We start from the raw sequence: 16,596 nt of genomic DNA, 5'->3' as shown, positions 1-16,596 counted from the left end.
TACCATGTGATATTTCCTTGAAATTGCAGTAACTAGAATTTATTCTCCTAACTGATTAGCAGTTTAACTATTTACGGAAATTAATGAATAAATCACACTGCAATTCTTCACAATAAAAATAAATGTTGCCAAATATCTGGCCAAAATAATATGGAGAAAATTTCTTCCTTCTGCAATCAATTCTGCCTCCACTGGCCTGCTCGAAACCAGGCCAGTGGAGGCAGAATTGATTGCAGATTGGGAGAAGGACTTATCCCTTGAGGTAGTTCCATCATTATAGGGGAAAGGAGCCCAAACTGTCATCCTCGACCCCATCTGGCCAAACCATTTACCAGACTTCCATTGTGAAGCTTCGGCTCTAATTTAAAAAACTTTCCATAATAGGATCGACGCGACTGGAACACAGCTCAGTTGCATCGGTTGGTGCAGGGAATAGTGCTAATCTCTGCACATCGGCGTGGGGGAGACAAAGGCCATTAGCGTCGATCTTGTAAACTGGGCAAAACAAAAGTTTTAGGGAAAATGGTGCAAAAGGGAAATGATCTGCTCATGAAGAGGGACATAATGGGAGTTTCTTCATGAAGGCAAAGCATGCGGGGTTCACTATAGAGGTCCTCCAGGATCAAGGAACAGGGAGTACAGGGACAGTGACAAAATGCTATGTAACAGCCCAATAGCAATTACAAAGTCTCCAAGTCCCGTCCTTCTTATGTACCAACACGATCGGGCTCCCATGGGGCGATGAACTCGGACGGATATGACCTTTCTGCACCAGCTCCTGAATCTGCCTCTTGATTTCATCGTTCTCCAGAACAGAGCGCCGATAGATTGGTCCATTAGACAGCGGTGCACTTGGGGTTAGATCGATGGAGTGCTTGACCTGATAGTGTATAGGAACCCCTGCGGGGGAGGTGAAGATGTCCTCATACTCTTCCATGACCTTGTTCATCTGTAGTTATCATGTGGAGGGGCCCTGTCTAGAGGTCATGGCCACCGTCTTCTTCTTTCCTTAAGGGCGTATTATCAGGAAAACAAAATTCTTGGTTTTGAAAATGAGCTTACTGCATTGTTCTACAATAACCAAAGAGATTGTGGTAGGCAGTGCTACCTCTTCGAGCAATATTTTGATAGGATCTCCTACCCCCTCATCTTTCTTTTCATCCACCATGGGAGGTCGTTGGGATTTGTGAGGCTGGTCTTGCAAAGGTTCGACCAGTTCAAGCCCTAACTCCTTATATCCCGACCTTGTTGGCGACATGCAAAGAAAGACCAAGAAAGAGTAGACCACTCTGATACCAGTGATCCGTATTTAAACAAGAACGCAACAAATTATAGATATAACCATACATACAGAGATGCAACAGAAATAATAGTTCATTTCATTACTGTAAAATACTGAAATATGCTTACAAACAAAAATGGAAATAAACTAGCTAGGGCGATGGTAGCTTATCTCTGAGAATAGATGTAGTGGCTACATGCCTCTCAATTGTCTTACAATGAGGCTCGAAGGCCTATTTATTGTTGAGAAACAATGGAAAACCCTAAACATCCAAAAACTTAACCCTAGGAGATGAAGCGCCAAACTATGGGCCCCGTTTTGGGTAAATTGGTACATCAACTTCCAAGGGTCGTAACTTTGGCATATGATCTATGTTTGATGCACACAATACCTCGTTAGAAAGATCTATCCGAGGACTACAATTTTGGTAAAATAAATATCAGTCCAGAGACCCATGATGCTCCCAGTTTTCCCAGAAAACGTCATTTAGGGCCTCAAAACGGCTCCGGAAGTTCAGGACCCGAAAAACTGCTAAAAATAGTAAACTATACTACAATTAAGGAAACTAAAAAATTGAAAGAAACAATGGTGGGGGTCGAAGTGGAATTGGCAGGTGGCCACCAATATCCACCTGGATCATTCCTGCCCCCTTAGGAAGCAGTGGTCTCCATTACGTTGAGTTCCTCCATGAGATGAGGAAACTTCCGCTGAACTTAGTCCCTGGTGAACCACTTGCCCTGGTGAAGGAGTTGGCATGCTTTAACAACTCGATACAATTGGATCCTCTGCTGGCGAGTGTGCTTGATCTGTGTTTCCATGATTCGATCAGTTGCAGCTTGTTCCATGCAATCTGGATTTAACTCTATGGGTGTGAGTTGTTCTGCAATGTCGGATGTGTCTAGTAATGGTGGAAATTATGGCCAAAGGTGGTCCACATTGAACATTGGGTGCAGGCCAAGGAATGGGGGAATGTTGAGCTCAAATGAATTTTCTCCCATAACCTTGGTAATGGTGTAAGGACCATATCGGAGTGGTCTGAGTTTTTGATAGGCTCCGGTAAGGTGTTCCTTTTGCAAATGCAACCAGACTTTGTCGGCCACCTAAAACTTGTGTAGCACTTGATGTTGATCATGTTGCTTCTTGTACTTGGAATTTGATTTCTCCAAAATGTCGTGGACCTGCTGGTGAATATGTTGGATGTGCTCAATGAAGTTGTTTGCCTTCTCTGTTTCGGACTGGACATGAGACGAATCTGCCTGAGTAGCTACAAATGGCATGGCCACATCAATGGGACATAGTGGCTAGAATCCCAAGCCCACCTGAAAGGGGTTGTGGCCAGTCGAGCTATGGAGAGCTCGGTTATAGCTGTGCTAAAAATAGGGAAGGCTCTCATCCCATGTGCGTGGATGCTTTGAGTTGTACATGCATAGAATGTGTACGATCATCCTATTGACAACCTTTGTGTGGCCATTAGTTTGAGGATGGAAGGTTGTGGACTTGGTGAATTTGGTGTCCAACATCGACCAAAGACTGGACCAAAATGTACTAAGGAACTTGCTGTTCTGATCTGATATGATGGACTGTGGGATCCCAAAGTGTACCCACACTTGGTCAAAGAAGAGTTTAGCAGTGGCTTTTGCTGTGATATTCTTCTTGCAGGCCGCCATAATGGCCATCTTCGAGAACCTGTCGACGACCACAAAAACACAGTTATTTCCATACTTAGTAGAAGGAAGGCCTGACATGTAATCCATGGAGATGGATTCCCAAGGTCGACTAGGGGTAGGCAGCAGGGTATAGAGGCCTTGCTTCTTGATGGTCAGTTTGGCAATGGTGGAGGCAGTGCATGATTTGATGTACTTCCCGACATCCAGTCGAAGATTCAGCCAATAAAAATACTTCTACAATACTGCCACCATTTTCTTGACCCTGAAATGCCCAGCAGCTCGACTGTTGTGTGCTTCCCAAATCATCTTGGCACGCTTTCTTGAAGGAACACAAAGGTGACCCAGGTGGAATAACAAGGCATCTTGGAGGTGAAAATATGGAACATGCTGACCCTCCAAGAGTATCTAGTATGTGTGGCTAAATTCTGGGTCGCTTTTGTAGAGAAGTGTCCAATCAGAAGTCTCGTGCCCATAAGAGTTGAGCACGGTGGTTAACGCCATGATCGGTGGTCGACTGAGGCAATCTGCAACATTATTGGTGCTACCCTTCTTATACTTGATATTCAAATGGAACTATTGCAGGTATGTGGACCATTTCTGATGGCGATCATTCTGCAATTTCCCTTAGGTCTATATGAACTGCAAGGGCCAATGGTCTGTGTGGATGACCGTTTCCTTCCCCAAAATGTAATTCTTCCATTGTCGGTAGGCTTGCACAATGGAATACATCTCTTTGTCATAAGTGGGATACTTCTGGACTGTGTCTGAAAGTGTCTCACTGTGATATGCCACTGGATGCCCGTGTTGAGTAAGGACTACCCCAATAACATAGTCAGAGACATCTGTCTTGACCTCAAATGGTTGTTGCAAGTCTGGTAATGCGAGCACTGGTGCCGAGAAGAGGTGATGTTTCAACTCTGTAAATGCCTTTTGTTGAGATATAGACCAAAAGAATTTTGCTTTCGCTCCTCCCTTGGTGACTTGACTCAAGGACCAAGTGATATGAGAAAATCCCAACACGAACCTGTGGTAGAAGTTGGCAAGACCCAGAAAGCCGCAGAGCTCTGTTAGAGTGGTTGGAGATGGAAAATCCCGAATGACTTGGATCTTGTCTAGATCCACATGCACCCCCCTGTTCATTAATAATGTATCCCAGATACTGAACCTGGGTCATGCCAAAAGTTCATTTCTCCAAATTGGCACATAACTTGTGTTGCCGTAGTGTTTGGAGAACCTGTCGCATGTGGTGGAGGTTCTCTTCCCAACTCTGGTTGAAGATCAGGATGTCATCCAAGTATACCACTACAAATGAGTTGGTGAATGGCCACAAGATGTCATCCATTAGCCTCATGAAGGTTGCAGGAGTGTTCATCAACCCGAAAGGCATAACCAACCATTCGAAAAGGCCCTCCTTGGCTTTGAAGGTAATCTTCCACACATCAGAGGGTTCGATTCATACCTAGTGATATCCTGACTTCAAATCGATCTTGCTGAAATATTTTGCTCCCTTCAGTTGGTCCAGGAGGTAATAAATATGTGGGATCGGGTACCTATTACGGACAGTGATTTTGTTCAACACCCGATAGTCAATACAGAGTCTCCAAGTCCCATCCTTCTTCTATACCAACACGATCGGGCTCCCACAGGGCGATGAACTCGGACGGATGTGACCTTTATGAAACATCTCCTGAATATTCCGCTTGATTTCGTCGTTCTCTAGAACAGAGCACCGATAGATTGGTCCATTGGGCATCGATGCACATGGGGTTAGATCGATGGAGTGCTTGACCTCACAGTGCAAAGGAACCCCTGCGGGGGAGATGAAGATGTCCTCGTACTCCTCCACGACCTTGTTCATCTGTAGTTGTCGTGCGGAGGAGCCCTACCTAGAGGTCGTGGTCACCGTCTTCTTCTTTCCTTAAGGGCGTATCATAAAGAAAACAAATTTCCTAGTTTTGGAAATGAGCTTACTACATTGTTTTGCAGTAACCAAAGAGATGGTGGTAGGCGGTGCTACCTCCAGTATCTTGTACAACTTATTTCCCAAAGTAAAAATAACAACACGAGGCCTTGATTCATACACAACATGTCGCTTCCACAAGTATGGTTGGCCTAATAATACACCACAAACATCAAGGGGAGCAACGTCACACAATACCTCATCCGTGAAGGGCTTGATGTTATATGGAAGGTGACACTGCTCACTCACGCAAAGATCTCGTCCTTGGTGAAGCCACCCGATGGTGTACGGTTTTGGATGTGCTGTCGTCGGTAAACCCAGCTGCTTCACGACCTCCGCCGAAATGAGGTTCTTTTGGCACCTGCTATCAACAATCAACTGTAGTGGTGAGCCATTTACCCACATCTGGGAGTGGAAGAGGCGCTCCTCCTCCTCTGTATCTTCTGGTTCCTCGTTCTGGATCTTCGTGGTGGCAATGGTGGCGTTGGGCTCCACATTAATAATCTGCTTCCCTTTGTCATTCCCCTTGTCGAGTTCTGACTCAGAGTCAGAACATGCATCTGATTCTGAAACCTTTAGCTTGGCCACCAATGACTGTTTGGCTCGACACTCACTTGTGTTGTGAGTGGAGCTCTTATGGAACTCACACCACTTTCCCGTGTCCTTTTTCAGCTTCGTGGCGCTATTCTTTGCTTGCAGCTTTGGCGGGTTGTCTTGGGCCGCCTCGCCTTGGCTTTGTCCTTTGTTCTGCGGTTTGGGGGCACCTTTCCCTTGCTTCAGATTCGTAGATCCAAAGTCTTACTTATTCTGTTTAAACTTTTGCTCGATCTTAACGGCATATCGGTATGCTGTGCCGAGCGAGGAGATGTTCAGGAATTCTATTTCGTCCTAGATGTACTTGTGTACGCAGTCGCGGTATTTGAGTACCAAATGTTGCTCCGAATCCTTCATACCCAACTTTGTGCGAAGGGTATGGAAAATATTGGTAAACTCTGGCATGTCTTGGTCCCTTCCCTACCATAGCGTGGTCCACTTTATGTATTGGTCCTCATAGCTTCCGACAAGGTAGTACTACTCCTTAGTGGCAACTCGGAATGAATTCCAAGTGGGTACAACTGAAAACAGTGAGGTCATACTTTCATCCTTTTGCTCGCAGTACATTTCCCACCAGTCCTTAACGTGGGGGGTAGCTTTGAGAAGAGCGAAAGTAATATTTTCCCGGCCGGAAAAATCATGAACAGAAAAATACCCTTCTAGCAGATTTAACCATTTATCTATGGCGTCTACATCTATCTGACCCTCAAATATGGGAATGTCAAAGTTAACTTGTACCTTAAAGGGTGTGACACTTCCAGAGTAGCTGTTGGAAGTAGATGTGTCACCCCTGGGTAGCCGCTGAAGGATCTGGGCAAATTTGTCCATCATCGCGTTCCTTTGTCGCTTGAGCGCCTCTTCGAGCAAGATTTTGATAGGATCTCCTACCCCCTCATCTTTCTTTTCATCCTCCATGGGAGGCCGTCAAGATTTGCGAGGTTGGTCTTGCAAAGGTTTGACCAGTTCAAGCCCTAACTCCTTATATCCCAACCTCATTGGGGACATGCAAAGAAAGACCGAGAAATAGCAGACCGGTCTGATACCACTGATATGGATTTAAACAAGAACGCAACAAATTAATGATATAACCATACATACGGAGATGTAGCATAAATAATACTTCATTTCATTACTATAAAATACTAAAATATGCTTACAAATAGAAATGGAAATAAACTAGCTAGGGTGATGGTAGCTTATCTCTGAGAAGAGATGTGGCGACTACATGCCTCTCAACTGTTTTACAAAGAGGCTCGAAGGCCTATTTATTGTTGAGAAACAATGGAAATCCCTAAACATCCAAAAACCTAATCCTAGGAGATGAAGCGCCAAACTATGGGCCCCATTTTGGGTAAATTGGTACATCAAATTCCCGGGGTTGTAACTTTGGCATATGATCTATGTTTGACGCGCACAATACCTCGTTAGAAAGATCTATCCAAGGACTACAACTTTGGGAAGAGAAACATTGGTGCATGGAACCATGTTTCTCCCAGATTTCCCAAAAAACGTCGTTTAGGGCCTCAAAACGGCTCTGGAAGTTCAGGACCCAAAAAACTGCTAAAAATAGTAAACTATGCTACAATTAAGGAAACTGAAAAATTGAAAGAAACAATGGTGGGGGTCCAAGTGGAATTGGCGGGTGGCCACCAATATCCACCTAGATCACATTGAAATTGCACTTGATAAGGAGTTGGAAGAGAGATCCAGGTTCATGAGACTTCGTAAATTTCCAAGTGAATTTGGAATAGAGCTTTGGAAGGAATTTTTAGATAAATTCAATGATTGTAATTCACTACATGATCCAAGTGTAGGTGTAATGATCCCAATTAAATTATTGGAAGAAATATCTATGGCTTGAGTCATTGCAATTTTACAAATCCCCGTGGACAAGGAGCCTTCTAAAAATTCCAGGACAAATTCAAATAGAATAGTAGATTATAAAGTCCAACAATTTCTTGTGGTATGCTTCCAGTGAGCATATTGTGAGACAAGTCCAACAATTCCAAATTTATACAATTTCCTAAGTTGGCAGGGATGCTTTATGATAATTGGTTATGATCAAGGATGGGCTTTCTTAGTTATTTCAGGGGTGCAAAGGAGTTTGGAATCTTCCCAGAGAGATTGTTTCTACTAATGTCCAAGAGACCAAGTCGTTGCAACTTTTCAAAGTCATTGGGGATGTTTCCTTCTAGTCTAATATTTCTTAAGTACAATCTTTCTAATTTTACAAGGTTTCTTAATGATGGAATGATGTCACTTAAAAGATTCTTTTCTAAACCTAGAAAGGTTAGGCTAGTAAGATTGCCTATATGTGGAGGGATGTTTCCTTCTATCATGTTTCCTAATAGTGATAAGTAGGACAAACTAGTAGAAAATTTGCCTATATGAGAAGGCAAGATGCCACTAAGTTCATTGTAGCTCAATTCTAGTTCTTGTAGTCGATAACAATTGGTAAGAGCTAGAAGGAAGGGCATTTTTGTACTATTCCCACTCTCAAGCTTATTATTGTTCAAGTGTAGCTTTTCAAGTTGGGATAGCTTAGCCAACTCTACGGGGATACTTCCACTGAAGTTGTTGTACTCAAGATAGAGCATTTTGAGTTTCGAACAATTTCCAATGGAATTTGGTATATCCCGACTCAGTTTATTTCCTGCCATATCGAATATTATCAAGTTCACAAGAGTTGTCAAAGAACTAAGAATGGTTCGTGACAATTCATTTTGCGATAGATCAAGATATTGAAAATTGGTGAGCAACCCTAACTCTTGTAGAATGTTGGCGGTAAGTTTGTTGAGGGAAATTTCCAAATAAGTCAAATAGGAAATATTAGACAAAGAAGTAGGAACGGTGCCTGACAATCCATTTTCTTGGAGGTTAAGAAATTGTAGATCAGTGAGTACACCTAATTTTTGTGGAACATGCCACTAAGGTTTTTTGGTTTAATTGACAAGCTAGTCAAGCTAGAAACATTGGACAAAGAAATGGGAATGGTGCCCGATAATTCATTTTGAGATAGGTCAAGGAATTGTAAACAGGTGAGCAAACCTAATTGTGGTGGAATGGAACCAACCAGATTGTTCATTGTAAATTGTAAACCAGTCAACGCTGAAATATTTCCTAAGGAAGAGGGAATGGTACTTGTGAGACTGTTCAATCCCAAGGCAAGCACTTGCAAGTGTGGGAAGGAGCCCAACTCTCGAGGGATATTCTCGCTCAAATTGTTGTACGTGAGCTCCAACACAACCAAATTTCTACAACTATCGTGTTGACTTGGGATATTTCCTTGCAATTGATTTCTGCCTAATGCAAGAGCCCTCAAATGAAAAAGGCATCCCAATCAGTGATCAAATTTGAAGGGCTAATCTTAATTTCAATTAGGACATATATTCATCAAGCCCTTCAATAATGAAAATCTAACAAAATATAAATTTTAATTGACAAGAATACATTATCTCTGCATTTCATAATCAAATTTATTTATATTAAATAAATTAAACTCTTAAAACTAAATGGCAGTTAGAAAATATCACATTATGACAACATCAAATAGATAATATAGTCAAATGTGAAAATTATAAAAAATTTATTGGAATTGCAATTTTTTATAAGTAAATTTGCATTTTTTAATAACAAAATGGTTTAAGTATTCTTAGAAATCCTTTTTAACATCCAAATTATGCATCCCCAATAATTGATATTTGTGATTCTAGTGATTATTCTAAATTTTAACTGAAAAAATTTCCAAGCAGTAAAGATTATACACAACACCAACCCCCACCAAAGTGATTGTGGTTGATGGCTATCTGGGATAAACTTGAGATTTTATAATTACCTTGAAACAATATTGAATGAAATTGTTGTTGTAATTGGACTTGCGAGTGGTTTCATGGTTTACAGTCGGGTTGTTGTGCATTTTGGGGTCGAGAAAATGTTGGCAGTACTGCAGACGTATTTCTATTAGCCGAATCTTCGACAGGATGTCAGGAAGTACATCAGATCATGCACTGCCTCCGCCATTGCCAAACTGACCATCAAGAAGCAAGGCCTTTATACTTTGCTGCCTACCCCTAGTCGATCTTGGGAATCCATCTCCATGGATTACATGTCGGGCCGTCCTTCTACTAAGCATGGAAAGGAATGTGTTTTTGTGGTCGTCGATAGGTTCTCGAAGATGGCCATTATGGCGGCCTGCAAGAAGAATATCACAACAAAAGCCACTGCTAAACTCTTCTTTGACCGAGTGCGAGTACACTTTGGGATCCCACAGTCCATCATCTCAGATCGGGACAACAGGTTCCTCAGTACATTTTGGTCCAGTCTTTGGCCGATGCTGGACACCAAACTCACCAAGTCCACAACCTTCCATCCCCAAACTGATGGCCACACAGAGGTTGTCAACAAGATGATCGTACACATTCTATGCATGTACACCTCAAAGCATCCACGCACATGGGATGAGAGCCTTCCCTATTTTTAGAACAGCTATAACTGAGCTCGCCATAGCTCGACTGGCCACAACCCTTTTCAGGTGGGCTTGGGATTCCAGCTACTATGTCCCATTGGTGTGGCCATGCCATTTGTAGCTACTTAGGTAGATTCGTCTCATGTCCAGTCCGAAACAGATAAGACAAACAACCTCATTGAGCACATCCAACATATTCAACAACAGGTCCACGACATTCTGGAGAAATCAAATTCCAAGTATAAGCAGCGACATGATCAACATCGAGTGCCGCACAAGTTTCAGGTGGCCGACAAAGTCTGGTTGCATTTGCAAAAGGAACACCTTACCGGAGCGTATCAAAAACTCAGACCACTCCGATATGGTCCTTACACCATTACCAAGGTTATGGGAGAAAATGCATTTGAGCTCAACACTCCCCCATTCCTTGGCTTGCACCCAGTGTTCAATGTGGACCACCTTCGGCCATACCTTCCACCATTACTAGACACATCCGACATTGCAGAACAACTCACACCCATAGAGTTAAATCCAGATTGCATGGAACAAGCTGCAACTGATCGGATCATGGACACACAGATCAAGCACACTCGCCAGCAGAAGATCCAACTGTATCGAGTTGTCAAAGCAGGCCAACTCCTCCACTAGGGCAAGTGGTTCACCAGGGACCAAGTTCAGGGGAATTTTCCTCATCTCATGGAGGAACTCAACGCAATGGGGACCACTGCTTCCTAAGGGGGCAAGAATGGTCCAGGTGGATATTGGTGGCCACCCGCCAATTCCACTTGGACCCCCACCATTGTTTCTTTCAGTTTTTTAGTTTCCTTAATTGTAGCACAATTTACTATTTTTAGCAGTTTTTCGGGTCCTGAACTTCCGGAGTCGTTTTGAGGGCCTAAACGACGTTTTTTTGGGAAAACTGGGAGCAACATGGGGTCATGGATTGTTGTTGCTCTTCCCAAAGTTGTATTCCTCGAATAGATATTTCTAGAGAGGTATTGTGCTCGTTAAACGGAGATCATATGCCAAAGTTATGACTCCGGGAAGCTGATGTACCAATTTACCCAAAACGGGGCCCACAATTTATCGTTTCATCTCCTAGGGTTAGGTTTTTGGATGTTTAGGGTTTTCCATTGTTTCTCAACAATAACTAGGCCTTCGAGCTTCATTGTAAGACAGTTGAGAGACATGTAGCTGCCATATCTCTTCTTAGAGATAAGCTATCATCGCCCTATCTAGTTTATTTCCATTTTTGTTTGTAAGCATATTTCAGTATTTTACATTAATGAAATGAAGTATTATTTCTGCTGCATCTCTGTATGTATGGTTATATCTGTAATTTATTGCGTTCCTATTTAAATCTGGATCACAGTAACACTCCAAAATTTGAAAATACTTCAATATTTCAATGTTTCTTTTAACAATCTCATAGGGGAAATTCCAAAAGGAGAAATTTTTGCAAATTGGACAATTGTCATGTCCTTCATGGGAGATCCTAGCCTTTGTGGACCACATGCATTCAAGTTACCTACATATCCAAGACCAAGATATCATTTTTCATATGTGAAAAAAGTATTATTTCCAGTGGGTGGTGTTATTGCTTTTATACTATGTTGTCTACTTTTTGGATTCCTTTGGAGACATAATATGCATATGGAAACCTTTGATTTCTCACAAGCCATTTTCCAAAGGTTGGAGCACAAAAGGATCTCATATCAAGAGCTTCACATAGCAACCAATGGATTTTCCAATACTAACTTGTTGGGAACAAGTAGTTTTGGCTCTCTTTACAAAGGGATATTGAGTGATGGCACAATTGTTGCTGTGAAAGTTCTCCAGTTGCAAAATGACCAAGTTGAGAAGAGTTTTAAGGCAAAATGTAGTGCCTTGCAAAAGGTTCAACATTGAAATCTAGTGAGAATCATAACCTCATGTTCCAACCTCCATTTTAAAGGTCTAGTATTTCAATTTATGTCTAATGGAAGCCTAGAGAAGCATCTCTATCATGATAGGGATGAAAACAATGTTGAGGATGTGTGTGAATTGGGATTAATGACAAGATTAGACATTCTCATAAATGTGGCACATGCCATGGTATATCTTCATCATTATTCTCATGTGCAAGTAGTGCATTGTGATATAAAACCTACCAACATACTTATGGATGAAGACACGACAGGTCATGTAACAAATTTTGGCATTTCAAGATTAATTGGTGCAACCCCTAGTGATGCTTTGAAAGGATCCACGGGATACATTGCTCCAGGTTTGGATTTTAAATAATTTCATTTTATTTGTATTTTCTCATTAAACTTTTTATATACACTAGTGGAGTAAAAGATGATGAATGTTACATTTAATGCAAAGTATGGATTGGGGCAAACAGTGTCCACTAAAGGAGATGTTTACAGCGATGACATTTTATTATTAGAAATGCTTACCAGGAAGCGATTGACTAGTGACGTGTGAGTTTGGCATTTCCAAATAGAGTGAATGAGGTAATTGACCAACAATCTTCTTAGTGAGATAGATAGAGATGATTTTGATGAAAATAATGTGCAAAATTGCCTACTTGCTTTACTACGACTTTGTTTGCTTTGTTCGAAAGATTCACCTTCAGAATGACTAACTATGAGGGCGAGTCCTATTTCCAATCCTATAACATATTTATGACACTCTGACATGCGCCGGAAATAACATTTTATAACATCGCGTCCGGATAATTATAGAAAAAAAGAAAAAGCTGCGCGTTATAAACGGCTATCTCCCGAACATGTCAGGCGTCATAAATATGTTATGGGGTTGGAAATAGCTCTTGCCAACTATGAGTGATGTGGTAATGGTGTTGGAGAATCTCAAAAAAGATTCGGTGGAAAATGTAGTTGGTTCTAAAATATTAAGACAAAGCATATCCAATTTATTTGCCACGTAGGGGGTTTAACATTTGACACATCACCATTCTATGTAATATTTTTCCACGTGTCTTTATTTTATTGGTAACCCACTAACGGCGGATTTAATGGTCCACATTCATAGGCCGTCGGATTGTCTCATGCACACCGTCTAGTTTCCCGTTGGATGTTTAAATAGGTTTTTCAAACAATAATTATTATGAGGAAATGATAAAGCCTCTATTCACTTTGCGGTAATGTATTCAGGCTATATTGGGCTAAAATGATTAAATTTAGCGGTTTTACGTGTAGATTCTTGTTGATAATAGAGGTGATAATAGGAATATTGGGCTGGGTTTTTCTTCCCAACAACAATTTGTATTTGCATTAATAGGTAATCTTTTAATCTTTATGTTAATTTAATTTATCCATATTTAAATTTTTAAATTATTAGGTTAATTGCTTTAATTTTCAACGTTTAATTGAATTTATCAATATTTAAACTTTTAAATTACTTGGTTAATTGCTTTAAATTTTCAAAAGAGTGTATATTATAATTAGTTTTTGAATTTTTATTTAATTTAATTTGAGTATTTTAGAAATAAGTAATATGTTTTATTTTATTTTATTTTTATTTAATTTTATTTTTTATATTATTTATTTAATGGAAAAGAAAATATATTTTTATTAATTAAAGTAAATGACATGTATAATATTATATAATATATTTAATTAAATTTTTTAATATATTTGTATAATCTTTAACATTAAAAAATATTATTTTTACATATTATTTAAACAAAACACATTATAATCATATTTAAAAAATATAGTTGAATAACTTAATATTTATGTTATAATAACTTAATATTTATGTTATTACAATCTCTTATATTCATAAGGTTTAGAAATAGTTTTTTAGGATTAATAATATCAACAATTTTTGGGTCGAAATTTCTAATCAAAGATTGTGGATTTAATTTATATGCTATACAATATAAGGTAAATAATGCTAGTGTTTATTAAGAGTGGGTACTCTTTAATTGGTTACAAAGTATGTTCATCTTAGTCAATTACACTGGTTATATCTTACACTTGTCTCAAATTCCAATTCCATATTTGATGACATGATTGCATTTGGTCACATCATGGGCATTGGCCTTATTAGTCTCTGCGAAGGCAAGACTCTAGAAATTGATTTGCCCATTGACCACTATTAGTTTAACATTTCCCAATGCAATTTATAATGTTTAATTTTGAAAAATAATATTTTTTCAATATTATTAAAAAAAAACTATTTTTCAAATATTTGTTTGAACCATGACTTAAAGGTCTTATTGTAGCCTTTGCACAATATAATGTTATGTGGATAAGCAAGGTAGATTTTCCTATTAACCTTTCTTATTTAGCATTAACTAATGCAAGTTATAATGTTTTATTCAATTTTTTCTAGAGCATAATTTCTAACTTGAATGGAAGGCACTAGGCTACCCTGCAAAACTTGTTTTAATTGAATTGTTAATTTCTTATTCAATAAATTTACATATAATGAAAATTTAACCTCTTCCTCTTCGATATTCCCTTCCCCTGCTTCGAGAAAACGACAAACAAAATATACATTGAAGCCTTAAACTTCATTATTGTTGACTGAAATTCTCTTGATACTTAAAAAGATCATACTAGAAAATATTAATTATATCTAGTTGGAGTTGTTTTCATACTTGGAATGGTCATTTAGGGTACATGTAAGTACCATTGGGGAACAACGTTAGAGACAACCTATCTATGTATGAAAATTCAATTTGTGGGTGACAATTGTTCTTAAAGTTGTAATCTATTCAAACATGGGTCTACCTTTTTCAAAATTTTACTTAACTATTATGTCATGTTTCAGTATCAATTCTCACAAAATACATACTTATATTGTAAATTTCACTCACAATGTAGTAGATGTTAAAGATATTATTAAAATTAAAATTGGACTTATCTATCTATCCTACTCTAGGTTTAACTTGACCAGGTTAATTACTTATCCTACTACCTTTTTTATTCTTGGTTGAATCCACAAATTCATCTCATCCTTTTTCTGAATACAAATGAAGGCCACCCAGTTAGCCAATATGCATTGCATGTCCTCCATGGGATTCAAAGTTTTAACAAACTGTAGAAAATGGTGACATTTTGGCACTTGGATTACACGTCTGCACATCCATGTGTCCTCCTTGCTTATCAACTAAAAAAACTAAGCACACTCTAGAGTCTATACATGTGTGCACATTTAGTTGAATATGGCTTGAAACGTAGAAATCAACAAAATTGTATGAGTGACATCAACATGAATTTGCAATTGATCATAATCACTAAAGTATTAGATGGGTAAAATGAAAAATGGAAACAACATTTCATTAATACAAATAACCTTTTCTCCAACTCTAATCTCTTTTATTTGGTACAATTTCTCCCTTATCTCCTTGATAAATAGCTAGAAATACACACACACACATAAATACTTGTTTTAGTATACGTAATCAACACAAAGGAAATAAAAATCTAATCATTGCAGTCCACTTGAGCATTGATGTTCCTTGCAAAATGCTTGCAACTTATCTACACAAAACATGGAAATTTGATCATTACTGCAGAACGCTATCTCAAAAAAGCAATACTATAGGCTCAACAATACTAAGAATAAACTCTAGATACCTTCCTTTTATTTCTTCCATTTGTACAAGTCTGGAAATCTGTCTTTTGACTGAAATCAACTATAGACAAACACTTCTTATAATATATGTTAAGTAAAAAGCAAAAAGATTAAAATAGAAACCCTATGAAATTGTCATAGTTTCATCAATATGTCATGCATTTCTTTTAATAATAATCACAATGGTGTATCTTGCATGATTAAAAGCCTTGTAAAACTTTGATCCCCTTCACCTCCGGGAGCATCTCTGGAGAAGACTGGAGATAAGGATTAACAGGAAATGAGCCTTTATATGGAGGATTCACTATTGAGGCATTTTAATTTCAACATATTTGTTATTGACTTGTCTCATGGACCATGTTATAAGGAACCTAGAGACGTTGGGAATCATATTGCTAATCAATATGCATTGGAAGAGATGGATTAACTAAGTAGGGAGGTCTATAAATCATCCATACATCACCCTATCCTGGTTGTGGAGCTTTATATCTTGGAACTATTGGAACAATATTAAGGTTGTATAGGCTTTGTTGATCTTTGAATCACATTGTTTCCATATTCATAACCTTTGGAATTGAGTCATGACCAAGTTATTTCTATATTGGAGGTGTTGCTGGAAGTTGCTTTGTGGTTGTAACTAGCTTCCATGATAGAACATCAATACTATAAACAACTAGAGCATTGACAAGTGCAATACTCATGTTTCTTTGCAGGGGTGTATTATACCCTAATTGTCCAACTATATTCATCATTTATAAACAACTAGAGCATTGACAAGTGCAATACTCATGTTTCTTTGCAAGGGTGTATTATACCCTAATTGTCCAACTATATTCATCATTTACAACATTGAAGAAGCATGATGAGCAAGGTTGAAATATATGGGATATCGTTTGTCACCTTGTTGGGTATCATGATGCACTTAATAATATGGCATGGGCTAAACTTAATTGGCATAATGAGGTGAAGCACATTGTTTTCCATATTGCACTGGTATATAGCTACAATCTTGTGGAGTTTGTTCCATTATTACATT

The sequence above is a fragment of the Pinus tabuliformis genome, chromosome 1_2 (genome assembly GCF_031772625.1).
Source record: "Pinus tabuliformis cultivar Carrire ecotype Pingquan chromosome 1_2, CPIR1, whole genome shotgun sequence".
In the NCBI taxonomy this organism is placed as follows: Eukaryota; Viridiplantae; Streptophyta; class Pinopsida; order Pinales; family Pinaceae; genus Pinus; species Pinus tabuliformis.
The sequence above is the reverse complement of the archived record's forward strand: the minus strand, read 5'-3'. Positions refer to the sequence as shown.